This window comes from Sarcophilus harrisii, chromosome 5 (genome assembly GCF_902635505.1).
Source record: "Sarcophilus harrisii chromosome 5, mSarHar1.11, whole genome shotgun sequence".
NCBI lineage: Eukaryota > Metazoa > Chordata > Mammalia > Dasyuromorphia > Dasyuridae > Sarcophilus > Sarcophilus harrisii.
In genome coordinates, this window is record NC_045430.1 from 180,777,689 (window position 1) to 180,805,493 (window position 27,805).

The 27,805-nt window shown below is 38.9% G+C and overlaps 1 protein-coding gene and 1 long non-coding RNA gene across 3 annotated transcripts in view; both read right to left on the reverse strand.

Annotated features, from left to right (window-relative positions):
- The window catches only part of PLXNA4 (plexin A4), a 636,841-nt gene that overhangs the window by 428,433 nt on the left and 180,603 nt on the right, over positions 1–27,805 (reverse strand). The window lies entirely within an intron of this gene.
- LOC116419386 lies at positions 2,013–9,213 on the reverse strand. Its single transcript, XR_004229681.1, has 3 exons — positions 8,462–9,213; positions 2,621–2,744; positions 2,013–2,214 (listed from the first exon to the last, which is right to left on the reverse strand). It is a non-coding gene; the product is annotated as an uncharacterized LOC116419386 (long non-coding RNA).

A 27,805-nucleotide genomic window follows, 5' to 3' on the forward strand; every position in this document is an offset into this window, starting at 1 on the left:
GCAGAGAAACTGGAGTGGTTCACCATTTCCTTTTCCAGCTCATTTTGCAGATGAGGAAAGTGAGGCAAACAGGGTTAAGTGACTTGCCTGGAGTCATACATATAATGCCTGAGGTTGGATTTGAATTCAGGTCTTCCTGATTCTAAGTCTGGTGCACTGTATACTGTGTCACCTAACTGCTTATAAATCAGCTTAGCATCTTTGAAAGACATAAATTGAAAAGGCATACTTTAGTATTATTAGCCCTGGTTTGAAGCGAGTAGGAGTAGCAGAGGAAAAAATGTTGGACTTGGAGATCAGGAAGACCTGAATTCAAATTTTGTCTCAGATACTTACTAAAAATATGACCCAGGAAAAGTAACTTAATTTTGCTCTACCCCAGTTTGCTCATCTGTAAAATAAGATTAATAAGAAAACCAACCTCATTAGGTTATTATGGGGATCAAATGAGAGAACATGTAAGGCACTTTGCAAACTTTAATGCACAAGATAAATATTAGCAAGTAATAATAAATATTATTAATAACAACTGATAATATTAGTATTAATCAGGCGCCTTGAAACTTAGTCCCAACTCTACCCCTCACTGACATTTAACACTTCCCCTCAACATTCTGATTTTAAATTCTTCATCTATAAAATAAGGTAGAGAGGAAGAGAGGAACTTGGGAATCTGTGGTTTACTAACCCTGAACAAGTCTACTTCTCTGAGTCCAGGATTCCTCATTTATAAATTGATGGATTAGATTAGTGGCTTTTAATGTCTCTTCCAACTTTTAGTCCATCATACTATGATTGATAGAGAACCTTCCAAATCCAAGATTCTATGACTTCCTGGTTTCTTGCAGATACCTCATCTCCTCCTGGGATATAGAACAAGCCAAGGAGAATCAAAAGTTTTGGGAGATGATATGAGAGGCATAGAAATAGAGTTGAGAAGCAGGACAAGGATAAATTAAGAACACAGAGTTGCTATCTTTTCTCCTTAACAGTTTGCATCTACTCACAAGGTTTTAGGGAAAGGAGATACTAATGCTCCTAATTCTTTCCCCTTTTTCATTCATTCAGTGACCCCATTCTCATGGCCAATGTCATTTTGGGTCATTCCTTGGGACCAAGTCAATGGAAGAAAAGGATCTCTGGCTCCTACTCTTAAGAGGCTTTGCTCATCATACGACTTGTATATGATTCTCCAGTATCCTCAATGCCAGGATACAACAAAAAGAAAAGTATTACTTCATAAGCTAGAGGTGAAGATGCAAGAGATCATAAAGGCAGATAGTTTAGTGCTGTAATTTTATCTCTGAGATAAAATTAACCTGGCCATATACCATGCTCTAATCCAGTGAGTAGGCAACAGAAGGGCTAAACAACTCTATAGATGAACTAGTCAAGATGAAGAAAGGTAAAAAGCATTGAATGAATTCATGCTAGTTTTGGTAATAATATTAACTCAGATTTTCTGACTCCAGAACCAGTAGTCTTTCTACTCTACCAAATGATTCTTCTCCTTTCTCTCCAGGACACAGATTAATTAATATGTTTAATGGCTATCAGCAAAATATGCCTAATTAAGTACTTTTTTAAAAAATTGTTTTTTTTGGAAGAAATAGATTTTCTACTGGCCACAGATTGCAGACACTTTAAAGCTAATTGTGTGTTTCTGGCATTAACAAGGGAATTGGAAGAAATTAAAACCTGGCAGTTTTATGACCTTTCATGGTGAAGGGAGGGAAGAGAAAAATGACTGACATCCCTCTCTCCCTGGGGGCACCTCTGGAGAGGTTAACATCTATAGATCAGTGTGTCCTCCAGGGTTATATATGTACTATCTTTTTGGGCTTTGATTCCTCTCCCTGTTGCTTCTTAGGTATGGATGCAAAAAAATGAGAAACATAAAGAAAGACCTAGAAAGTAGATGGTAAAAAGAACTTGAAAGAAAAAGAACAAAAGGAGAAAAATGGAAAGAGAAAGCAGGAGAGAAAAAAGGGAAAACAGAAACAAAAGTCAGATTCCTGGAGTCTGTTTCTCATTTATTTTTCTCATTAAAAAAAATCTATCAGTGAGCCTGAGGTGTAACCTGATTCAGTTCCTAAGCGTCTGTGACCATGCTCAGCCTGTTTCCAAAGCAGAATGAGACAGAGCCTTCAAAGCCCTCTGGCTCCCTTTCCTAGTTCCACTGACCCTCCACTGCAGGCTTCATGTTCTCTGGCCCTGAAATTGAGAAAACACGTCATAAAACCCCAGTCTAGAGGTTTCATTGCATTGACTTAAAAGGAAAGAAACATGCCATTGCCTCTGGCTCCTTCTAGCCTCCTAAGCTGCCCCAAGCATTGCCTCTGCTTTGTCAAGGAAAGCAGTAGACAAGTGTAAAAGAGAGGCTAACTACTGACATGAATGGGAGTGGAGGTGGGCAATAGGTAGTAAGGTAGGCTGGATGGATGAGGGGATTATTCCAATCATGAAACTGCTCTCATTCATTTCTCACCCCAACCACCAACCATGGTTAGATGAGCATCTTTCTAACCAACTCCACCCTTTGTGTCTAGGAGAGACAAGGTTGTTTTGTCTCAGAGGAGATGCATAATGATTAGGAAGAATGTGCTGTTGTCATACCTACCTTATCTACCAGGGTTATAGTGGATACATATGATGGACTTATAGTGAAGAAGAGCTGAGCTGGAATCCTACTACTGGCACTTACTGTAAAAAAGGGATACTTCTCTGAGTTTCAATGTCCCCAACTGCAAAGGAAAGAAAATAATATCTCTTCTGCCTAATTCACAGGGTGCTTGGGAGGTAATAATAATAATAACAGCATTTATATAGAATTATATAGAATCTACTATGTGCTAGGCATTTTATAAATATTATCTCATTGCATCCTCACAAAAACCCTCAGAGGTAGATATATTATCCTCATTTTACAAATGAGCAAACTGAAGCAAAAATAAGTTAAGTGATTTGTCCAGGATAACTTGGCTAGTTATTCAAATGACCACATTTGAATTCATTGTTGTTGTTGTTTTTATCACCTGTGGGGGCAAGGGGAAATAAATTGAATTTAATGTCAAAAGACACAAATACAAATCCTGATACGTAACACTTAACATTTATTTACCACTTGTGTAACCTTAGACAAGTCATGTAACTTTTTTGGGCCTCAGTTTCCCTTCTGTAAAATAGGATAATGGATCTAAATGATGTCTGAGGTCCCTTCCAGCTGTATATCTATGATCTTATTATCTGAGGGCAATATGATACTATGATTTTATTCCCCACATGACAATCATAATTGTTATTCCTGACCTGTCCAAGGTGCTGAATAGCTCTCCAGATGAGCTAGATAAGACCCAGGGAGAAGAGCTCCCAAAGAACAACAGGCTTTGAAAGAAGAATGATCCACAGTTACAGAATGTATTGCTTTAAGGCTTAAACTTTCCTCAGAAGTTTTCCTTATGTAGAACATAGTTCAAATATAATTATCCCTGTTTTACAGATGAGAAAATTGAGGTTCAAAATGATGATGACATTAGTAGCTCTAATACTAGAGTTAGCAAGTAATTAGCCAGGAATTCAAACTTGGTTTTTTTTTTTTTTAATTCCAAGTCTAATGGGACTGTACTGCCTGCCTGAACCTTGGTTCCTCCTTTTCCTTTTCAGGTGTATACTAGAGAGTGGAAAACAGACTGTTTAAGAAACAGAGAAAATAACAGGAGGAAAAAATAGAAACTAAAGAGGAGGGTGGGCTTGAGGGGATAGAATTTTCAGAGAGAGAAGAGGAAATAGAAAGCAAAAAGAATGGATGCCAAATTCTAGTAAGCTGCTTCCCATTTATTCTTCCTATTAAAAAAATTATCCATACTGGAGTGTAACCTCATCAGTGTAGCACACTAGGAAGGGAAGAAAGGAAGGAAGAGAAGGAAGAAGGGAAGGATGTCAAGAGAAAGGAAAGGAGGGAAGAATGAAAAGAATGAAAGAAGAAAGGGAGAGAGGGGGAGAGGAAGGAAAGAAGGAAAAGGAAGGAAGCAAGGAAGGAAAAAGAAAGCATGAAAAGAGGGAAGGAGGGAGGGAGGGATAGAGGGAGAAAGAAACCTCTGGTCTGAAGAATTTTTACATTGGTGGGGGAGGGTTGCAGGAGAGCCCTAAATTCTAGCCCAGCAGACAAACTTGAAAGCAGGATCTGGAGACTGGAGATTCTCAATACAAGAATGGGCAATGGATGGGAAGACTTAGACATCCTTCTGAAAGCCATACCATCTTCAAAGACTAGTCTGTCTCTCCAATATGGTGTTTTTGTTCTTCCATTACTAGTACAGAGCTCTGCACACAGTAGTTATTTAAGAACTATAAGATTGTTAAAGGATAAAAATTATATCGTTTCTGTTTCAACAACCCTAGCATCTAGCACAATGCCATTAAGCTTCTGTTTTATCTTTTCTTTGGGGGTTGGGGGTGAGGACCCAGACCCTTAGTGAAGAAGCACCCCCTATCATTGCAATTTGTTCTTAGAGAGTCACCTGGGAGGCACTGAGCATTTAAATCATAGGAGCATAGATCTGGAATTGCCAGGGATCTTTGTGGTCATCCAGGTCAATCAGTCCCTTCATTTTACCCATGAAGAATTGGGACCAAGAGAGTAAGTCACACAATGTCACACAACCATTGAACACCTGAATTGAAATTTGAATGCAGGTCTCCCTTCCATCATTCTCTCCACTATACTATGTTACTTTTCATAAGTGATTAGCCCAGAGCCATAAAATGTGTGGCAAATTAGTTCCAGGACTTCTACTATTAAAATGTGTAGTATTCTTAATATTTGTTGTATTTTTTCAAATAGTTACCTGACAGTTGACTTTCTTTCACTGACTTAGGCTGGAAAGCAATAGGAAATCTCCAAGGCTCTACTTCTTTCAAGAAATTTTCCCCCTTCTCCTTCCTTTGCTTCTTGGGCTGGGGGCATCCCAAACTTTCCCATTTTCTTGGCAAGAATACACAAACAACTCAGTGCCAAAAGGAAAGGGCTTTGGTCCTATTGACCTTGGGGAGTAATCCCTAGGGAGTTCTACCCACGTCACTGAAGCTCTGGAGAAAAGGGAAACAACCAGACCTAGGGAGGGTTTGAGGAAAGGAGGGAGCAGGGAGGGTGACTGCTCTCTAAACACCTGAGTGAGTCAATGGATACTTCTTCCTTCCTCCTTCTTTAGTTCAGAGACTCCAAACCCTGGGCACCAAACTGGGTACCAACATTCTTTTTAAAAATATTTTTCTTAAAACCCTACCCCCACCATCATTTCATGTGTGTTTGTGTATGTTTGTGTATCTGTGAGTGACTTGGGAAGGCTGCTGGAGGGAGCCCTGGCTGTCTGCCATGTCCTGATGTACCTCCCACTTCATTCCCTGCCTGCAATTGTTTCCAATCAGTTTAGGAAATAGCGCTGAGAACAATTAAAAAAGATAACAAGAAAGAATTACATAAAGTCTGCTTGGATCTCAGGCATTTTGGAAAAGGCTTGGCAAATCCCCATGGGGTGAAAAAAGAGGGGTAAAAGATGGGGGGAGGGCAAATTCAGGGACTACTGGTGGTTTAAGCTTCAAGGCCAAAGGAAAGGTCAGTGTCCAGTGGCCCCTGTTTCCCACTGCTCTATTTCCCTTAAATTAATGCCTTTCACAGTCTTGGGCTCATAAGACCTTTGAGGGGCCTAGCATTTTCACTTTTTTATAGAATCAAAGGAACTTAGAGCTAAAAATTTAAAGTTGGAGATGGTATAAAGTGGAAATAGTGTAAAGTGGTACAGTAGGAAGAATACTCCAGAAATCAAAAGAATTGGGATTAAATCCTATCTATGATACTAATCTGTAAGGAAGATAGTTAATCTCAGTTTATCTCATCTCTAAAATGAGGCAGTTGGACTAATTGGTCTTTTAACTCCCTTTTAGCTTAGAATCTATGATGTTATGGCATAAATGGAAGCAGTTAATTAGAGGAAAAATCTTTACATTAAATATCTCTCATAAGAGTCTGATATTCAATATGTAGAGACAACACTAATTCAAATATTTGACTAAGAGTTATTTCCTAATGGATAAGAGGTTAAAGGATATGAATAAACAATTCTCAAAAGAACTGCAAACTGTTAACAACTATATGAAATAATACTCTGAAACACCAATAATAAGAGAAATCAAAACAACATTAAGATTTCACCTCATACCTAGTAAAGCAGCAGAGGTGACACAAGACAGGAATTATGAATGTTGGAGAAAAAAATGAAAAACATGCAGATTGATGATTAGTAGACTGTTTTGAAAAGGATTCGTAAATATGCACAGAGACTAGCTAAAATATCCATATTCTTTACTCTCAGGCCCAAGGAGGTCAGAGACATAGAAATCTCACAAACGCCAAAATATTTATAGCAGCATGCCTGGAAATAAAATAGATAGTAAGAAACAAAATAGTGCACACTTATTAGGGACTGACTAAACAAATTGTGGTCAAAAGAAAAAGTGATGAAATATTATTGCCTCATAAGAAATCATGACTGTGGATTTGGAAGGCAGGTAGTTAGTGCAGAGTCTAGAATGCTGAGTCTGTAGTCAAGAAGGTCTGAATTCCCATTTTACCTCAGATATTTGCTATCTATGTGACCACAGTCAAGTTGCTAAAATGCTATTTGCCTAATTCCTTAACTATAGGGAAAAAAATATCTCAAGGGACAATGAGTATGGAACATTATATAGACTATGTTGACTAGTTTTGATGAAATGTATTTGAATTATTTTTTTTCTGAAGCAATTGTGGTTAAGGGACTTGCCCAGGATCACACAGCTAGAAGTGTTAAATATTTGAGTCCAGATTTGAACTCAGATCCCCCTGACTTCAGGGCTGGCATTCTATCCACTATAACAACTAGTTGTCCCCAATGTATTTGTTTTTTTTTTTTTTAATTCTTGGTTATAAGGAATGATTTATTGAATGAGGCAGGGGAAAGGGTACAAAAAGAGTAATTAATATTTTTAAATGAATTAGAAGGGATTTTAGAAGAAATCTAGCTTATTCTCTGCTATTATACAAATGAAAATGGAGGCCCCCAGGAATCTTAGATGATTTTTCCAACGGGACTTAGTGTAGAGGGCCAAGTCCTCTGACTGCCAGTCCAGTGTTCTTTTGATTACTACTGGTTCTGGTGAATCAGTCAAGAAATAGGCAAAGAGATGAATGGTCTCAAAGAGATCCGAGTCACCTTGGGTTTGCAGTGGATGCGATTCAGTCACATGGTATAAATGATAACCTAACTTCCCTTGCCATATAGTGTTGGGACTCCATCTTTGGACATTTCTAAAATGCTTTGAAATTCCCCAAATTCTTCCAAACTTGAATTGTTGTCCCTTCCTGCCTTCTGACCCTGGAGTTACAATTGGAGGAAGTTTCTTTCTAGGACATATTAGCATACCAAGCCAGGCTACCGTCAATCAAGCAGCACCTAAGATCTCCCCAGCAACCCTTGCTCAAGACATCCTGCCTGACTCTGATATCCCACGAGCCAGCTGGAGTTGGAAGACCTGGATGGCTTGGAAAGAGATTTCCCTAACTTGAAGAGTGATCTTTTCTTTCCTGATGTGTGCTCAGTAGGAAAAAATAGAAAAAAAGGATTCTATCCATTCATTTTTTGCTCCTAGCTGTCTCATTAAGTTTTCTCCCCTGAGTCTCAGGTAGGAAAAGGCTGACAATCCTCCTCCTCCCCTCCCTCCTCTTCAATCTCCACCCAAATCAGGAGAGGGTTTTTTGGTACAGCAATTCTCTGTTCCTGTTGCTTCTCCTGGGAGCAGGAAAGAAGCTTTAGGAAATGGTTTGTAAATGCAACTTATCCTTTTTTATTATTGAGGGAAGGAGGGGTAGAGATGGGGTGAGGATTGGCTTTGTGATCAAAGTAACATCTTCTTCATATCATGTTTTCTTCAAGAATGAAGGATAAACAATAACAATAAAGCCCTGAATTCAAAGGGGAAAAAATAATTGTGTGACCCTGTGCAAGTCACTTAACTTTCTTTGCCTCAGTTTCCTCATGTATAAATTCAGTTGGAGAAGGAAATAGCAAACCATTCCAATTATCTTTGCCAAGAAAATCCCAAATGGGATCATAAAGAGTTGGACACAATGAAGCTACCTCCAACAACATAGAATTAAAAGGGAAATTTTTTTATTCTGTTCTCTGATATGTCACAGATTTAGGATGAAAAGTTATTTGTGCCATGAAAGATCTGTGACCTCTCTGGCACAGTCCCTTTTCTTCTACTACTGCTGCTTTCCTACGTGTGTGAAGGAAGAGAGCTGAAAATGGAATAACTGAACCTAAGCTCAAATCCCACCCTATCTCTTTGTGCTCCTAGGCAAGTCACACTCACTGAGTCTCAGTTTCCTCATCTGTAAAGCTAAAGAGGTTAGCATACATACTTCTAAGTTTCCTTCTTTCCTGAAGTCTAGGATCTTATGATGCACACATGCTAGCAGCTGGGTGTCCCAACTCAGAAATGAGAAGCTGAAGTAACTGGTAGAAGAAAAGTAAGGTCATAATTCCCCCATGGGAGAAAGCTTTGCATCTCAAGGGTTAGCAACGTGCTGTGCTTTGGGAGGAAACAGCTTTGTCTGGAAGAGAAGGCAAGCACGGTGTGAATGTTGCAATCTGCACCCAAATTACAGCAGAACACATAGCAGAGAGAGGTCACCAATGGCAAACTTGCCTCCTTTGCTAACCAGGAACAGAACAATGGGGAAAGCAGTTGGGTGGGAGGGTGAGAGCATACTAGCTCTCCACCAACAGCTCACCCTCACCCTCCTGTGAGAAGGGCATAAATACCATACCCTCCTCAAGTGTGCTCAGCTGGTTGCCAATGGAAACCAGGCAATCACATTTTTCTGGTCCCAGATAAAAGTACCATAATCAATAAAGAGTATTTATCCCACTCCTCAGTTGTGAGAAGTTGATTTTTTAAAAATATCTATTACTTTACTGCCATTATACCAGTGGTAGTATTATTATAGGGAGAGAGGGGACAGAGGGGACAATCCAATAAATATTTATTTCAATCTATTCCATTAAGTATTTGTTTAAGCATTTCCAGTGTGCAAAGCTAGATAGAATACAGAACTCTGGAGTCAGGGGGATCTGAGTTAAATCTGGCCTCAGACACTCACTAATTGTGTGACCCTGGGCAAGTCACTTAACTTTCTTTGCCTCAGTTTCCTCATCTATAAATTCTGCTGGAGAAGGAAATAGTAAACCATTCCAATTATCTTTGCCAAGAAAATCCCAAATGGGGTCATAAAGAGTTGGACACAATGAAGCTACCTCTAACAACAATAATGTACAAAGCAGTTTTCAAGATCTAGTAAAATAAATAAAATGAAAAATAGGTCTTATCTTCAAGGACACTGCATTCTCAGCCTCCTCTATTTTATAGATGGGGAAACTGAGGTTCTGGGTAAGTACAAATTAGGGCAAATTAAATAATTATTAAGTGCTTAATGTGACTTAGAGGAGTCATAGATGAATAAAAGCCCAGCACACAGTTAAACACCATTTTTATGTTTATTACATTCATATTTATATTACTAAGAAATATAGTAGCAAATTATACTAAAATATGGTAGTAAATTATAATTTATTACCATGTACAGTATCTGATACATAGATATGCTAAGGAAGAATCAGGGATTAAAACAATTATTTCTACTAAAGGACTTGACACAGGAATGCCAATAAAAGTTTTTACAAGAGATATATTTGGTAAAAGAATAATGTTATGAAAATACTGCATTTAAAGTCTGAAGGCTTGGATTTCTATCTCTATCGTTTATTCATTGTATAACCTGAGTATGTAATTTAATCATTATGGACCTCAGTTTTTTTCAACTGCAAAAAATACATATATACATATATGCATAAAGTGACTAGATGAAATGATCATCTATGTACTTTCCAGTTGGAAATCCCATGAATTCTACATACTTTATCATCCTACCAGAAAGTCTACTAATAGAATCACTAAAAATAGATGTTTTGTGTCCATTAATTAATTTGTGACCATTAACTAAACATCTCTACGTGCAGGATCTAAGTTAAGCACTGGAAATACAAAATACAAAAGAAATACAATCCCTGTCCTCATGGATGTTTACAATATGTTCAGATATAGATAACTGCAAGTTATGTATGAAACAAAGGAATTTCAGCCAAGACATTAACAATTGGGGAATTCAAGAAAAGCTTTTTAGGTAAGATAGCACCTGGATTGAGTTTTGTTGAAAGCTAGGAATTCTATGAGGCAGCAATAAGGAGAGAAAACATTCCAGGTACAAAAAATAAATATTCTGCACAAAGGTACAACTTCCAAGAGATAAAATGTCACACATAGATAAAGTAGGCTAGTTTGATGGAAATATACTGGGCTTCAGGGGTATAATGGCTTGGAAAGATTGGAGCTAGACTATGATGGACTTTAAATGACAAAGATGGAAGTTTCAATTTTATTTGAGAGGCAATAGGGAGCCACTGATATTTCTTGAGCTCTTGGGAGAGCCAGGGCTATGCCTTAGCAATATTCATTTGGTAGCTGTATGGTAAATAGATTGAGGCTACACACAAGAGTATGCAGGAAGACCAGTTAGGAGGCAATCACTATTGTCCAAGTGACAAGTGATGATAGCCTCACCTAGGGTGCTTGTGGGGTTTGGGTAGAAGAAAGAAGTAATATGTCAGAGATCTTGTGGAAATAGAATCAACAAGACTGTTTCCTGTAGATAAGCTATTGTGGGAGGTTTTACACTGCTTTGGGAATGGGAGTATGATATAATTAAAAAATGATGGGATTTGGATCCAAAAGACTTTGAAACCTGGCTCATGTCACTTAGTATTTACTTCTCTAGAAGTTTCCTCACCTATAAATGAGGGTATTGTTATTTTGGTCATTTTTTCCAGTGGGACATATTAATAAGTGGGTTTATTAATAATAATAGCATTTATACAATTAGCAAAGATTTACAAATCCCTTTTATTTTGTTTAATCTTCACACTAATCCAGTAAGGTAGATGCTATTATGCCCATTTTATAGAAGAAGAAATAAGCTTACCCAAGCACATAATTATCAAGCAAACTGTAGAGTCTCTTAATATTTTACACTCTATAAATGACTTCACAATGCCTTTTCTGTGTGTTCCTCCTCCCCTTACCCCGTTTCTATCTCTATATTTCCTGTCTTTTTGTCTATCTCTTCCTCTCTCCCCTTCCCTCTACTTATATATCTCTCTATTCATTCCTCCCTACCTCCATTTCTCCCTTTCCATCAGTCTATCTCCATGTCTTGTCTGTCTGTCTGTGTGTGTTTCTGTGTCTGCCTTTCTCCCTCTCTATTTCTAATGGTGTTTACAACTTCCCTCTAAGGCAAAAATAAATAAATAAAGTCTTCTGATTATGATGTCACCCATCCCTGACTTGTGTAATGTCTCCTGTTACTACAGCAACTGGTTGTATGTCACCCCTTCATTATAGAAGCCAAAAAAGCCTGTCAAGAAAACAGTTGCTTGGGAGTTACAGTAGTGAAACAGAAATAGGATAGGAAATCTTAAATCCTAACAGGAACAAAGTGGCCAAAGAAACCATTCCCCCAAGAAACCAGAGATAATAATACCCCCAAAACAAAAACAAAAACCCATCCCCCACAAATTTTTAAACAAGACAAAAGAGAAAGTGTCTAGCATATAGGAAGAATTGTTCCTAAAGAGGATGAGTCACAGAGCTTTAGCTGAGTTGTTAGCTTTTCTTTCTGATGAGAATGGCTCAGATTCACTGTTATAAAAAGCCATCAAACTAGCCTCAAATTCTGCATTTGAGGCAAGTCAGAGAGGGCTTTCAGGCTTACTATCTTTCTGCTTTAAGATGATCCTGCAATTACTCTTAGCATTGGCTCAGTCAGACTTTATTTCACCCCTGACCTCCAGTACCACTTTCCTTCCAGCAACACACAAAGCACTGGGAATCAATGTGACAAACATTTATGGACTGCCCATTGTAGGCAGGAGATGATGCTAGATGGTGAAATACATACAAAGATAAACAAGACACAAAAGATAAATGGTCTCTGCCCTCAAAAAACTTACTGTCTTTTATTGGAGATATGTGATGGATACAAAGAAGTTTATAAAAAAGACTTGCTTAGCTCTGAGAGGTTAGAACTGGCATGGCTTGGAAACTTGGACTCTGGAAGATCCGGATTCATCTTATATTAGCTTTATCTCAGAGGACACAAAGTCATGGTTTGATTGTGGTCATTGTTATTAGAGAGAGTTCCCAGTAAACCTTGATCAAAATGACCAAATAGGGAGGTACTGTAGGATTTTGGAAGAGAGACCAAATATAGCTAGAAACACGCATTTATGGAATACTACAAGGAGATGTGTTTAGCTGGTATTTGAAGAATGATATCCTAAATCAATAGGTCTAAAATATCAGAAAGGGGAGGATATTCTAGACAAGAGCAAAAAAGGAATGCAAAGTAGTAAGACAAACCTGAGGATCTGATTGTAAAATCCACAGAATCACAATATATGAGTTTCTCTTAGTCCAAACCATTCCTGAAATAACTTCTTATATATATAAACCCTAACCAACTTTGCGAAAGATAGACTTTATGAAAAGGTATCCTGAAGGAAGAACTACTACTTGTCAAGGTAGCCCATTCTACAATGGCATTGCTTTACTTGGTAGGAAGACTTCTGCCACCTCAGGATTACAGGTTCCCAGCTTAGAGCAGGGGAAAGACCAGAATGTGATGCTGAGGACCAATCATGTGATCAGAAATTTATAGCTAAATAAGACCTTTGGGGTCCATTGATAGATCAGGGGCTCTTCTCTTTTTTGACATTCTGATGAAGACTAAGGAGTCCTTTATGAAATCACATTTGTTGCCTACTTTCATAGAGGAAGAAATATGGAATTTCAGTTATAGTTTAGTGGCAATACAGATGTGGCATTTTTCCCTATCCAAGTTCACAGACTCCCTTGAAATGTATCCACAGATCTCTAGGGGAAGAATGATTCATCTAGACTAACCTCTTCATTTTACAGATTAAATCCCAAAGATACCCAAGTTCATAAGTGACGGATTCAAGATTTGAACATGTATCCTAGGAAAATTCAGGGATTTTTCCAGTTTACCACACTGTCTTGCTGGCAACTCCTATCTTTGAAAGACAGAGAAAGAGAAAGGAAGAGGCAGAGAGGAAGAGAGATAGACAGACACAGAGACAGACAGAGAGATAAAAACAGTGACAGAGAGAGAGGCGGAAGGAGAGGGAGAAGGAAGGAAGGAAGGAAGGAAGGAAGGAAGGAAGGAAGGAAGGGAGAGAGGGAGGGAAGGAGGGAGGGAGGGAGGGAGGGAGAGAGGGAGGAAGGAAGGAAGGAAGGAAGGAAGGAAGGAAGGAAGGAAGGAAGGGAAACAATGGGTGAAAAATCTGCTCAAAGGCATTTTGAAAAGTAAATGCAGGCAGCATCCAGACATCTAATCATTACTACCTCTGGACCAATCCTTATCAAGCAGTTCTCATATTCATTGAGTTTCTGGTGTAGTTTAGAACTAGGTATCACAAGGGTAACTAGTCGGTAAGTTATCTCATCCAGATGATCATCCAGACATTTACCAGAAGTCATACTGGTAAGACACTGAAAAGATAAAACCGTTTGAACCTAGACCAGGTCCTATAAAGCTACACTGAATATACTCTGCCAGCAATCAGGTTCCAACATTAATAATACTGTCACTCATTTTTATCATTTCCAAAGTACTTTTCCCTCATAACCACCATCTGTAGTAGATAGTACAAATATTATTATCCCCATCGTAGACATGAGAGAAAATGGGACATAAAGTACTTTATGATAAGATTTAAGAAGTACTCCCTTTGTGTGTGTGTGTGTGTGTGTGTGTGTGTGTGTGTGTATGTGTGTGTGTAGCTATATGAGTATTGCCTCATGATCCCAATTTACAGAGGAAAAAAGCAGAGACTCAGATAAGTTAAATGACTTCCTCAGGATTGCATATGTCCCAGAAGTAGAGCTAAGACTGAACTCAGATCTTCTGGCTCCAAGCCTAGCCTCTGAGGTCCTTTCCAACTCTGTGATTCTACATGTTTATGTATTTTCCATAAATCATGCTGCATTCATACAACAGCTTCTTCTTTTCCAAGAGTTTTCTATCATCTTATTTTGGATTTCCCGACATCCTTATAAATCAGTCATGGCAGGCAGCTTCGACACCGTATTACATAGAGGGAAATGGAGGCACAGAGTGGACAGTAGTAACTTCAAATAAAGCATGGGATTGTTATAGTCATCCAGAAACAGGGCTGACCCCTTTCCTGCCTCCTTCCCAGCCACGGGTCCTCTCCATGCGAGGTTGGATGTAGGAGAGTTACAGAAGTCCTTTCTGGTTGCTGTTGGGGATGTCTCCTGGTGATGACCAAAATTCAAACTTGACTACTCTGTACGATCAGAGAACAAAGCATAACAAGCTGTCCACACAACTGTTTGATTCAGGACTCTCTGCATTGTCTGTGATCCAGATGCCTGGTTCTTTTCTCATCGTCCACTACCTTCGGTGCCACATCGGACATTCAGGTCTTCAGTTTATTCCCCTGGAAATTGGGCACAATAGCAGCAGCTCCAAGAGGCCTGGAGAAAGGTAGTCTTTCTTCCTTTCTCACCCCCAAGGAAGAAAGGTTGCCTTTCTCCAGGCTCCTTGGTTTCTCAAGGAACATGCCCTCATTTAGCAGGAGGTATCCTCATCATGGGAACCTTTCAAGGTTCTCCTCCCAAATGAACAAAGACGGACTCGGGCTAAGCCTGGAGGACTCTGTGGGCTGCTTGTTCTTTGTAGTTTGTCCCCAAACTCCTGCTCGCCATGTACCAATGCCCCAGGCTGGGGTGGCAGGGAAGGAAGAGAAGACAAGATAGTTAAGGTGGGGGGAGTTTGTGAGAGGGGTGGGTAAGAAAGGTTCTGAAATCTGGACAACATCAAGAGCTTGTTTCCATGACAACCCTTCCTTATTACAGTTGCTCTAACTGCAGCCTGTTCTGCTCAGACGAAGCATTGCCTAGGAAGCCTTTCATTCATTCTGCAGCAGTGGCCTAATGGGCCCTTCCTGCCTTGATCCCCAGTGGGGCAAAGAGAATGAGATGGGGTCTCCAGGAGGCCACATCAGGAGCCTGGAAGCAGGAGGAATGGGGACCTAGAAGGTGAGGTTAGAGGTGAGAGATGAGGGGAGAGGGAAAGGGAATGAGAGCTGTAGAGACTGACAGAAGACACGGGGGTGTCATCTCTAACTGCATATCAGTACAATTTGCGTCTGTGGATGCTTATCTGTGTCCCAGCTCTGCTGTCTGTCAGTATGAGTCTGTGTGTGTCTACCTGTCTGTGTCTGTGTGTGTCTGCCTGCCCTGCTTCCCTTTCCTTCTCTTTTCTACTGCTGGCTTATTCCTTCAAATCCTTCCATTTGGCTTTTTCAATTTTTCATTATCTGGTCCCTTCCTGCCTTTCCAGCCCCCTTATACTTCATTTCCTTCAATACAATCTTCCTCTCTCCTGTTTTCTGAAAGCTTTTTCCTTATCTGTCTCCCCTTCCCTCCCTTCTCCCCTCTGGACTTCCCTCCCCCCTCCTTTCCCCCCCTTCCTTCAAGACTCAACTCAAACCCCACTTGCTGCAGGAAACCTTTCCCTCTCTTTCCCCACCAACCACTTCTCCCTCCTCCTCAACCCATTAGTTCTTTTCTCAAGAGCTTACTTCCAATTTACAAGTTGTCAAAAGTCTTAAGTACATCTTTAAGCTATTAAAGCTTAAAATGACATTAAGCCTTTGGGGACATCCTATATATCCCATATGAACGTATTTTATCTCTATCTACTCTCCTGTATTAGAATATGAGCTTCCTGAAGGTAGGGACCACCTCTTTGCCTATTTTTGTACCCCTCACACTCAAAATAGTGTCTGGCTTATTATAACTACTCTAAAATGCGTGCTTACATGATAACTTCCTCCCAGTCCCCTAAGAATCTAGACATCCTAAATCCTAGTCCAAGATGAACTATGCAACTGGAGGCCAAGCCCACAGACTAAGTGTCTTATAGAAAACCATTGTGCAAATATAGGCAAATTAGAGGGCTGGACATATTCTATGTTCTATTTTTTTCTTGGTATCCTTTGTACCAACAGACAGTCCAAATAGGCTGGGTCCAGAATTAAAAGAAGAAAGAAGACTATATTGCTTTCCAGAAAAACACAACACCCCTTTAGTGACCCTAAACCTGCCATAAATAAAGGCTCAACTTTTTAAATGATAGTAGTCCACTAACAAACTAGAATTGTCATATAGTCACAAGGCATAGAATAGCATGGCATCCAAACAATTAAAAATAAGTACTGGACAGTGGAAAGATACATGGTGAGTGATCAGGCTGCAATGGAAAACAAACTTCCAAAGAGTAGCAGAGGGGACAAAGATGTCATTGTGAATAAATGCATGATGGGGGTAGGAAGAAGGGGCAGGACAGAGGGACTGGTCCAGTGCCAAAAGTAGAGTAACAGCTCGAATGTTCCATTGGTGTCCCCTCAATGACAGGAAGAAACTCAAAGAAACAAACTGTTGGGAGGACGAAGATAATAATTACATAGCAAGGGGAGGAACAGATGAGTTGTGATATGTATCTACATTGAGAAGATCCAAGGTTATTTGGAGTATTTGAATATCCCCCCAGTTCCTGGCGCATAGTATGCACTCAGTAAGTTAATTGTTGAATGAAAGATGTCATCTTCATCTTTTTGGTGGTTTTCAGAGGCAGAGAAGACAGTGGGTGCCCTATTTTAGGAAATTGATATTATATTGAAAAGATGATAGATTAAAGGCTTCCCGTTATTGTCTGTGACCAACCAGTCTGGGAGTCAGGATTATCAGATGAGGAACATCTTCTAGTTAAAATTTCCCCCCAATATATGGGGGGAAAGGGTGCAGAGTGAGTCAAAGAATCCATTTGGTGGCAGGGGTTCTGATGAAGTTTAAGTCTTTAGAAGCAAATAAGCCTCCTAGATAGAGTGCTGGGCCTAGAGCCTGGAAAACTTGAATTCAACTCTATCTTGGACACTCAGATAAACTAGCTGTGTGATCCTGGGCAAGGTCATTTACCATCAATTTCCTCAATTATAGAAAGGAGGTAACAATGCCATATCATTATGATTGTTATATGAAATGGGATTCTATGAAGCAAGTACTTAATAAGTGCTTGTTTTCTTTTTCCTTTCTTCCTTCCTTCCTTTTTTCCTTCTTTCCCTCTTCATTTCCTCCTTCCTTCCTATCCTTATCTTCCTTCCTTCCTTCCTTTTCCTTCCTTCTTTTCTATCTTCTTTCCTCCCTTCCTTCCTGCCTTCACTTTCCTTAGCAATCTTAGGGCTGCCCTTTTCTTTTGTGCTAAGTAGTTAAATGGAAGAAATGTGACAATGGCACATACTCCATTTCCAGCTGACAGAAAAAAAAAGAGACCTACAAAAAAAGAGATATGTTTTATATTTTTGGCAGTTGGGCCAAAAAAAGAAGGTAAACTCTGGTGAGGTAAGGACTTAGGCAATGAAGCCTAGGCAGCTGCTCAGAGTAATTAATTCTCCCATCCACCTGGGGCCCTGGGCTCACCTCATAGAACAGTAGAGCCAGGAGTCATTCTTCCCTAAGACTTAAAGCTTCCCACCTGCCTTTTCTCTAAATATTCTTGGAGACAAAACAACAGAAGCCAGAGCCAAGGGTCCTGATTTCTCATCCTTGGAAGGGTTCTTTTCTGTTAGTTATAAACTTTTATCTCCAAGCTGCCAGGGCTGGAGGGTTGGGTTTGCATGAAATGAACACTAAGGTCTCTTTTGGCCCTAAATCCATGATCCCACCTTCCTTACAATCTTTAAAAATTATTGAACTATCTAGAATCACAAGAGCCAAAATATCATTTAAAAAATCTGTGGAGAAGAATAAAGAGAAAACGGGATGGGTATGAAGGATCTGAGAAGACTCATTTTCCCTCCGTAAAATTCAATATTTCTCTATGGTTGAGAAGGGCTCTAAGTTTGATGTGTTGCTCAGCCACTGAGCAATTACTAAGCACTTGCTAACTGCCAAGCACTGTTACGAGTTTAAGATAAAAATATTAAACTAAAAGGAGTTTACCTTCAAGGAGCTTACATTCTATTGATGTATTCCTGCTGATCCAGCTAGCTTTGTTTCTCGTTGAGAAAGTCATTTACAACATATTCCTAATGTCCTGGGGCAAAAAAAGATCAGGAAGGTGCTTGTCCATCTCATCCCTTGCCCTTAAGGAAGACTGTATTCAATCCAGAAAACCAAAAATGCACATTAGTATTGACTGGTATATAGAACGCCAAGCTAGGTAATATTAGACAATCCCTATTACCTTTATAAATATCCCTTTTAGGAAAGAGATTATCCTGGTGCTAAGGAAGTTGTGCTAAATCTTCCCAGCTCAGGTGTCCAAAGGATTTCTCACTAATATCTCTTCTCTTCCCCCGGAGGATGCAGAGCTGAGCCTCAAGGTGGCCAAAGTTACCTGGAGAGGAGCCACTCCCTCTCAGTCAGACTCCTGATAAGGAGGGAAGGTACCGCTGTGTGCACGTGCTTGCGCACTTGCGTAGACACACACGTGCCCACAAACACACACGAGCATCCACACACACAAACCAGCTCGCATTAATTGGCAGCGTGTAGGTGTATGTGTGAGAGTGCGTGGGGAGCCGTACATGTGACTGTGTGCGATTCAGGATCACAAGTGTAAGTAAGGGCGGCATCTGTAGCAGAGAGGGAGCCAAATCGGGAACGGCCGCACGGAGAAATCCTTAACGCTTTGTGCCCAGCTCTCCTCCTGCCCTACCCCGCCGAGTCTCTGCGAAAGCTGTTTCCTTTCTGAGTGTTTGCATTCAGACACCGACCCTGAGCCTTGAAGCACGACGCGCAAGAGACAGCCCCATCCACCTGGGCAACATATGCACTTGCAGAAGTTAGGTTTATACACTTTTAGAGCTTTTTCTATGTTTTTCTTTGTTGTCACCGAGTAGGAAAAAAAACCACCAAAACTTAGGACATCAGACTCCCGGGCATTAAAGAGAATTTAATGTCCTCCCTTCAGAGTTAAATGTAAATGAATCCTGGAGATAGCATTAGGTAAGAAGGGAATCTAGTTTAAGGAGCCCAGGCTCAGAGGGAAGGCTGGGATCAAAGCCAGGGGAAGTGGTGGCAGCTATATTCAGTGCGTATTTGCGGATGTGGGAGGGTACAGCCTGCTTAGTTATAAGTAGGCAATCCTGATATATGGGGCCTGCGATGAGAGGGTTTGATTACAATTGGTATGTAACCATGATCTTGTCAATAGGTAACCACAGGTAAATGTGTGGGCTTGCACACCATAGCATCTTGGCAAACATGTGTAGCCCATGGCCAAAGTTCAAAGTTAATATTAGATGCTACTCAGCTGGCACCTGAAATTAAATGGGTAACAAATGGGGACAAGAGTCAGATATTAATATTAACTGATGAACCGAAATCAGTATTAATCAGCATGGCAATATTATTTCTGCTCTTAACAGATTTACCTCCTAGTCCCAACACATGTGCTGTGCATGCAAATATCTGTGTGCTGTTGGAATAAGTGATCCCTTCAATATATTACAGGAGTCTATCAGTGCTGATCACAGCTCATCTACATCCTCTCATCCCTTGTGATTCTTCATCATATCTTTCCATCAGTCCTCCATCTGCAAGCCTCAGCTTGTCCAGCTCTTTCCCTTACTGTTGTTATGACCAACATACTTTTGTGTGATGTCTGATGGCATTTTCCCTATGAAGCAACTAGGTGGTACAGAGGGTCACAATGGGGGTCTTAGAATCAGGAAGGACTGAGTTCAAATCCCACCTCATACACTTACTAGGTGTGTGACTCTGGGCCATTCATTGAACCTAACTGATTTCAGCTTTATCACCTGCAAATTGGGGATAACAGTACCTACCTCACAGGATTGTTATAAGGATCAAATGAGACAGCATGCATGCAGAACTTGACAAACTTTAAAATGTCATGTAAACGCTAGCGGCTATTAATGTTATTATTAGCAATTATTATTGCCCTTGTGATTTATTTACTAAATTATCTTGGTATCCTATGGTATGGTAAAATGTTGTACTCATGGTACAGCTTTCCATTTATCTTTGGTTATATATATATAGAGAGAAATAATGGGCTATAATGAAAAGAATAGGGAACTTGGAGTCAGATCTGAATATCAGCTCCACTACTTATTATATAGTTTTATACAAGTTCTATAACTATTCAGTCTTTTGATCTGTAAAATAGAGATAATTCTTCCTCTGGAAAAGCAGGTGGAGGGGAGGTGGAGAAAGACTATTAAATGGAGTCAAACTAAAATAGAAAGGAACTCTGTAACCACATATTGACTTAGAAAACCACACTTTAAAAATACGTATTGTATTTTATTACATTATCTGTTGTAATTTATTGTTATTTATTTTGTTAAATACTTCCCAATTACATTTTAATCTGCTTCTACCTGCACTCAGGAGTTCTGGAGCCAGCTTTGGACTTTGAATTTGACATTTTAGGATTAGATGATCCCTGAACACCTTTTGATTATAAACATGAATTTATGAATCTAGAATTGTAATGAGTAAAACACTTTGTAGATTGTAAAGCCTTCTATAAAAATGAGATAAAATATTACGTGCGTATATCCTTGTGTAATGTTGCCAATAAGGATACAATCCTCAGAGCATACACTTTATACTTTGCTTGGCTGGCACTAATCCGTGTAAAAACTTGATGAAACGGCTTCTAAGCATGTAACATGGAGGGTCCCTGCCCTCTGATTTAAAGCACAAACAAATATCATTTGATTATTTTCTATTGGTTTATAGTCTAATGAGAATATACAGAAAAGTTCCAAGCAGACAAAGTCATTCCCTTTCCTCTCCTCCTCCTCCCTCTCACCTTCCTCACCTTCTCTCCATGACTTACTAATGAGGAGGAAGAAATGCGGCCAGGGGTCCTCAAACTTTTTAAATAGGGGGCCAGTTCACTGTCCCTCAGACTGTTGGAGGGCCAGACTGTAGTAAAAACAAAAACTTTGTTTTGTGGGTCTTTAAATAAAGAAACTTCATAGCTCTGGGTGAGGGGGATAATCGTCCTCAGCTGCCGCATCTGGCCCGTGGGCCATAATTTGAGGACCCCTGCAAGACCCTTGATTAAAAGTAGAGGTTGTAGTAGCAATAGTAGCAAAGCAGCCTCCTGCCACCAGCTGCCTTATCTCCCTACTTGGCTGTCATGGTCATGAAGGCATATTTCTTTTGTTTCTTTATGTTTATCCTTTCCTGGTCTTAGGTGAACAGACCGTGGGAGCTTCGAAAGACCAGAAGGTTTTCAAAATTTCCCATAGTAACCAAACTTGTAGCCTCAATAACAGAGATGAGCCCTAAACAATAACATATTTGACCCGATTCAGCAATGAAGACATGATACCCAACAAACAAGGGTGCAGCTTACCCATTGGCTATACCATACCCCAAAGTGAAATTGGTGAGGATGCCACAAGTGGAAAATAGGATTCCCAGAGCTAGGAAGGAAGGGAATGTTTTATAAACAATACTTTAAACTTGAGCTCAATCTCCTGGGGACCAAATTCATGTGTAGAAGGAAATATTTGGCTTGGTTAAAGTGGGTTTGTAACAACCTCTCTGAGTTTGAGTTCATTCTGCACAGGGCCAAGGAGGTTGTACAAAGGATAGAATGGTTCCAGGGGATGTTTTTCTGTGTTTGCTATATTTTGATAGTCACATTCTTGATTTAATAATAGTTCAACTGTCTTTCTAAAGGCTATCAACATGATAAAGTGATGTTTTCAAAATTAAACCAAACAATAAAGGCAAATGTAGTTTATCACTTGCCCAGAAATAGTTAAGAGTATTCTGATGTATTAACAATTTTTAATGAGAAGTGTCCATCTGTTGAGTTGAGATTGAGATTGAGAAGAGAACTGTCAACACAGGCACCAGGACTAATTTGCTGATCATTGATGGACATTGGCTGATTGATGAACTTTTACAATAACAACAACAACAAGAGAAATACATCTACACTGTTTTATATTAAACTGCTCCACCTACGAGCTTTAAATCATTTCTAATCTCCTATTTCAGATACCATACACTTAGTAGTAAAATAACTCAACAGTGAACTGTTATCTATGGTCTTGGAAGAATCTGAGAACAAAAGAAGTACCTGAAGATTGACGACAAACAAATTACCTAATTTTCAAAAAGAGGAAGGCCACACACTGAAGACTGATGAACTTAAGAGAAATTCTTAGAAAATTAGGATAACTAAATGGATAACTTTTGAGCACTCAGAAAAGAAATCAGTGATCACTAGGAGTCAGCTAGAATAGGTTCACCAAGGACAAATCATAAGAGACTAATATCTTTCCTTTTCCCCTCCAGGGTTATTAGACTAGTAGATAATGGGATTAATGTAGACAAAACTATATTTAGAATCAGTAAGACATTTGACAAGCCTTTCATGATATTTTTGTGAACAGAATAAATTGCAATGTGAATAACAATGGGATGTATTTGAAAAAGGTTTAGAGACCAGAAACAAAATATGTTGATTTATGAAAATTCATGTTAACCTGAAGGAAGATCTTTAATAGCATGTAGAAGAGATCTGCCTTTATCTGTGATTTCTTTACAATTTGTATCAATGACTAGGATGAGGACAAAGCAGGCATGTTTATCAAATTTTTGAATAAAGAAAACTAGTAATAATAGTTAATTTATTAAGGGGAACAATTGGGATCCCAAAATATCGTAATATTTAAATGATGGGCCAAATATAATTAAATGAAATTTAATTGGAATTAATGTAAAGCTCTTTACTAAATTAAATCAGCTGCAGAAATTCAGGATGGTTAGGGTTTCAACTAAAAGTGAACTGAGATTTAGATAGATTATGAATCAGTCTGGTGGGGCATCCAAAATGCTAATTAAAGTTTAGTTTGTATTATCAAAAGCAAGATGTTCAAGATAAGAAAATAATAATCATATTGTATTCTTCCCTATGTTTATAAGTATTATATTCAATTCTAAGCACTACATTTTAGAAGCACATTTACAAACATGGGATATGAATAAAGAAGGATGCTTGGGATAGTGAGGGCTCTTGAATCTACATCATATGAAGTTAATTTGAAAGAAATTGCAATGTTTAGCCTGGAGAAAATGAGATTTAATAGAAACAAAATTGCAGGCTTCAAATATCCGAACACTTGTCATGTAAAAAAGGATTTCTACTAACTCCACTTGCCTCTAAAGAGGAGACCTGGGACCAGAGGTTGGGAGCTTTGAGGAAGATGATCTGAAATTAGCAAAAGAATCTCAAAGAATTAGAACTGTCCAAAAATGAACTGTATTCTTCGTGAGATAGTATATTTCTCCTCACTAGAGCCTTGCTGAAGATGTTGTAGAGAGAATTCATGGATTGGGGAGGAGATAAAGATATTCTTTACGGTCCTTTTCAACTGTAAGATTTTATGATTATTAAAATATATAACAGATATAAAACTGATCTTCTCCCTATCTCTTTTAAACTGTTCATCACGAGTAGCAATAACAATAATGCCTCCAATCATTACTATATAAAAGTGCTAAGAACTTTAACACTCATTCATTCAGAAGTCCTGACAAAAGCAGTTTTCATTTTATTCCTGTCCTGAAGGGAAGCAAGTTGACACAAGAAATGGCCTAAGTGAGAGCCAACTGCTATAACATTCATAGCCTCAGTTGATAGACACCAAAGTTTTAATTGTGCATTCCACCTACATTGCATGCTCATCTAACTCCCATATAGGAACTCTTCTGAGATAATACCCGTCATTATGAGAACTTTTTTGCTTTCACCCAGGCCAAGTATGTCGTTCAGGGATAAATGATGCATCTCTTGGGATCCCCTAAAATGCCCAAAGACTTGTTTCTCAATTATTTATGCATAGTGTGTACTAGTGAGATTCCATGAATTAATGAGTAGTATTTCTAATATGTAAAGTAAAAATTATAGAAACTTTAGAGGAAAGTGACTGTCTAAAAATTTATGAGAAAGAAGGAAAGTCGAGAATATTCTGACATGCTCCCTAGATTTTCAAAGGTCAGTCAGTAAGGATAACGAGGTGGTGCCACAGTGCATAAAATGCCAGCCTTGGAGTCAAGAAGATTCATCTTCCTTCAAAGCTGGTATGACCCTGGACAAGTCACTTAACCTTGTTTGCCTCAGTTCCTCATCTGTAAAATGAACTGGAGAAGGAAATAGCAAAGTATCTTTTCCAAGAAATCTCTTTAGTGGGATTGCTAAGAGTCAAACACAACTGAAAACGATTGAACTACAACTATAACTAAAGCATATACTAAGTGCTGGGGATACAAAAATAAGAAAGATAGTCCCTGCCCTTCAGGGAGTTCACAACCTGATGAGGAAGACAAGATGGGAAAGGAAGCTGAAAGGGAGGAGGAAGGTACAGGGAATGATTGGGGCAAGAAGTCCAAAGGAATGCAGTTTAGTGGAAAATTAGATAGATGGCTGTCTTGAGTACCCACCTTAAATGGAAGCTTTGGGAAGAGCTCTTTGCTTCCCACTCATTTAAGATTAGAGTCAATTTCAAAGATTTCAGAGAAAAAAAAGATAGGAGCCTGCAAATTACAATTAATATGGAGAAGCTATACCAGATGGATGTTCAGTGTCAGTTACTTATGTGATATGGCTGCCCAAAAGTATGATATTTAGGAGGTGATGGTACTGTCATTCCATGCCCTAATAAGATTGCTTTTAGAGTATTGTGTGAAGTTCTGAGTACTATATTTTAGAAAAATATTGATCATTTGGTATATAGTCAAAGGAAAGCAAATAGCAAGTCAAAGGGCTTAAAGATCATACTACTCTATGATCCATTGGAGGAACCAGTAATGTTTAATGTGGAGAATAGAAGACTTAGGGATGGAATGATAGCTATTTTCAAGTGTTTGAAGAAGTATTTTGTGGAACAGGGATTTGACTTGTTCCTCTCAATTGCAGAACGATGGATACAAGAAAAGGTCCAAATTGAAAGTTAGTGGATAGAGTCAATATCAGTATCAAGAAGACCTGGATCAAGTCACTTGACTTCTGAGTGCCGCAGCAATTATTATCCAGCAAGTGCCAAAATGCATTGGTACCTTAATAAGAGCTGCCAACCTTAATGGCATCACTAGTCCAAAAAGCAAACAAATTAATATCATTTGCCTTTTTGTCATTGACATGCAACTGATAAGAAATGTGGCACAATGGAAAAAGTTCTAGCTATGTATCTTAATTATTTGTTGGATGAATTTAGGCAAGGCATTTGACCACTGTCTGCCTCAATTTCCTGATCTATAAAATGAGAATAAAAATAGCATCTTCTTCCCTGGGTTGTTTGAGGAGAAAATAAGATAATACTTATAAAGTGCTTTGTAAACCTTAAAGATAGATAATTAATCTTCTACTTTTATCATTATTATCATTATTATTAATTCTGGAAGACCTAGGATCAAATCCCATCTCAGATACCCATTATCTATATGACTTTGGTCAAGTCACTTTGCTGTCTAAAAAATCTGTTTTTTTTCTCTATAAAATGAGAGGATTCCTGGCATTTTGAGTCAGAATGTTACATAAGATTGCACAGGAAACTAATTCTATAGAAATAGTTATCAAATATATTTTTAAAAGCTTATGCACCTCAGGTTAAGAAGTCCTGGATTAGGATTATCTCTGAGAGTCTCACTAGCTCTGGATCCATGATGCTATGATACCTGAGCATGTTTTTTTTTTCTGCTAAGGCAAATGGGGTTAAGTGACTTGTCCAGGGTCACACAGCTAAGAAGTGTTAAATGTCTGGGATCACATTTGAACTCAGGTCCTCCTGAATTCAGGGCTGATGTTCTATCCACTGCACCAACTATCTGCCCTGAGCATGTTTTCTTATCTCTAAAATGGGAGTATCAATATCATAGGGTTGTTGTGAGGGTCACCTGGTATGATATACACAAAACTCTCTGTAAACCTTAAACTGTCTATGAATATTAGTCTGCCTACCAATATTCCCTCCCATCTTCAAACAAAAACACACAATACAGACACACACATAAACACAAACATATCCATATACACAAATCTAGATTAAACAAACAAATCAAACTTCTAACTAGAATAATGTCACTGGGAATTGTGAAAAAACTGTCTTCCTTTACCATTCTTAGAACCTCATTCAGATTTCTGAGGGTTTTCCCCTGGAAATTTTTTCGGTTCTTTGGGGTTATTTCCTTTCCCTTCCAGTTGTCAAATCTCTCCAGATCACTATGACATAGCATGAAAAACATGATGACACAGAACCAACAAGTTCTGAAACCCTACTTCCCCACTCTCCCCAAACCTGACTACCTAGGTATTCCTTCTCCTGTTGCTGTCTTGGAGCTAACCATCCTGAAACTGCTTAAAAGAGCCTGACAGGTAATTTATTCTGCGGCAGAGGATAGCAATTTCACTGTCCAGAGGCGAGAGACCCAAAGGCATCGGCAAAATCTTCACCCTCGTGGAACACAGCTTTAATATGATAACAATTCCAAGAGTGCACAGGATTAATTCTTTCTGTCTTTGTCTCACTTTCTCCCAAACAGTTTTCAAATGTTTTTACAGTTTCCTTTTTTAACTTCCTTCCCATGAATCTCTATACAATAAATTAAATATTTCACCCATGAAGGGTGACTATCAGGCATTTGTGGAAATGACCAACAGTACTCTGGGACTGAGTCTCCCAAGTTGAGTTATGAATAACTTTATGTGGAATGAATTTTTAAAAATTTGTATCTGTTTTTTCTAAAGCCCCAAGTGGTTGACTACATGATTTTACTTGGAGAGTTGAGCAAAAAGGTCTCTCTCCCAACTCATCTTTGCCTTTAAAATCCTTCAAAGCCCAGCTCAAAAGCTTGCATGAAGCCTCCATCACAGTATGGTCAAAAGAATATCATGGACAGGATCAGATCCTGCCTCTGCCATTTTCTACTTAATTGACCTTGAACAAATCATCCAACCTTTGGGGAGTCTCAGATTCCTCATCTGGGAAATGAAGGAGTTGGATGAGATGACATCTAAGTCTCTTTTCAGCTTGAAATCTAGAAAGCCCTTCCTCAGCTGAATGTAACCTTTCCCTTGAGCCTTTTTACTTTCCTTATATGCTTACTATATTACTGACTCTGTGATCCTGGTTAAGTCACTTAACCTCTCTCAAAGAGTTTCCTCAAGTGCAAAATGGAGATTATAACATGAGGATAACATGTAAAGTGTTTTGAAAATTCTTGTAACATATCTATCTATATATATGTGTGTGTGTGTATGTATATATATATATAATTTCCCCTACTAGCCTTTGAACTCCTTGAGAGAAGTCACATTTATTTTTAAGCTTCTTGAGAGTAGGGAATATTTCATTATTTCTATTTTTGTCCATGAATAGAGTATCAGATCTGGCGTGAGGAAGGCTCATCTTGCTGAGTTCAAATCTAACCTCAGACACTTACAAGTTGTAGGATTCTGGACAAATCATTTAATCCTGCATTTCCTCATCTG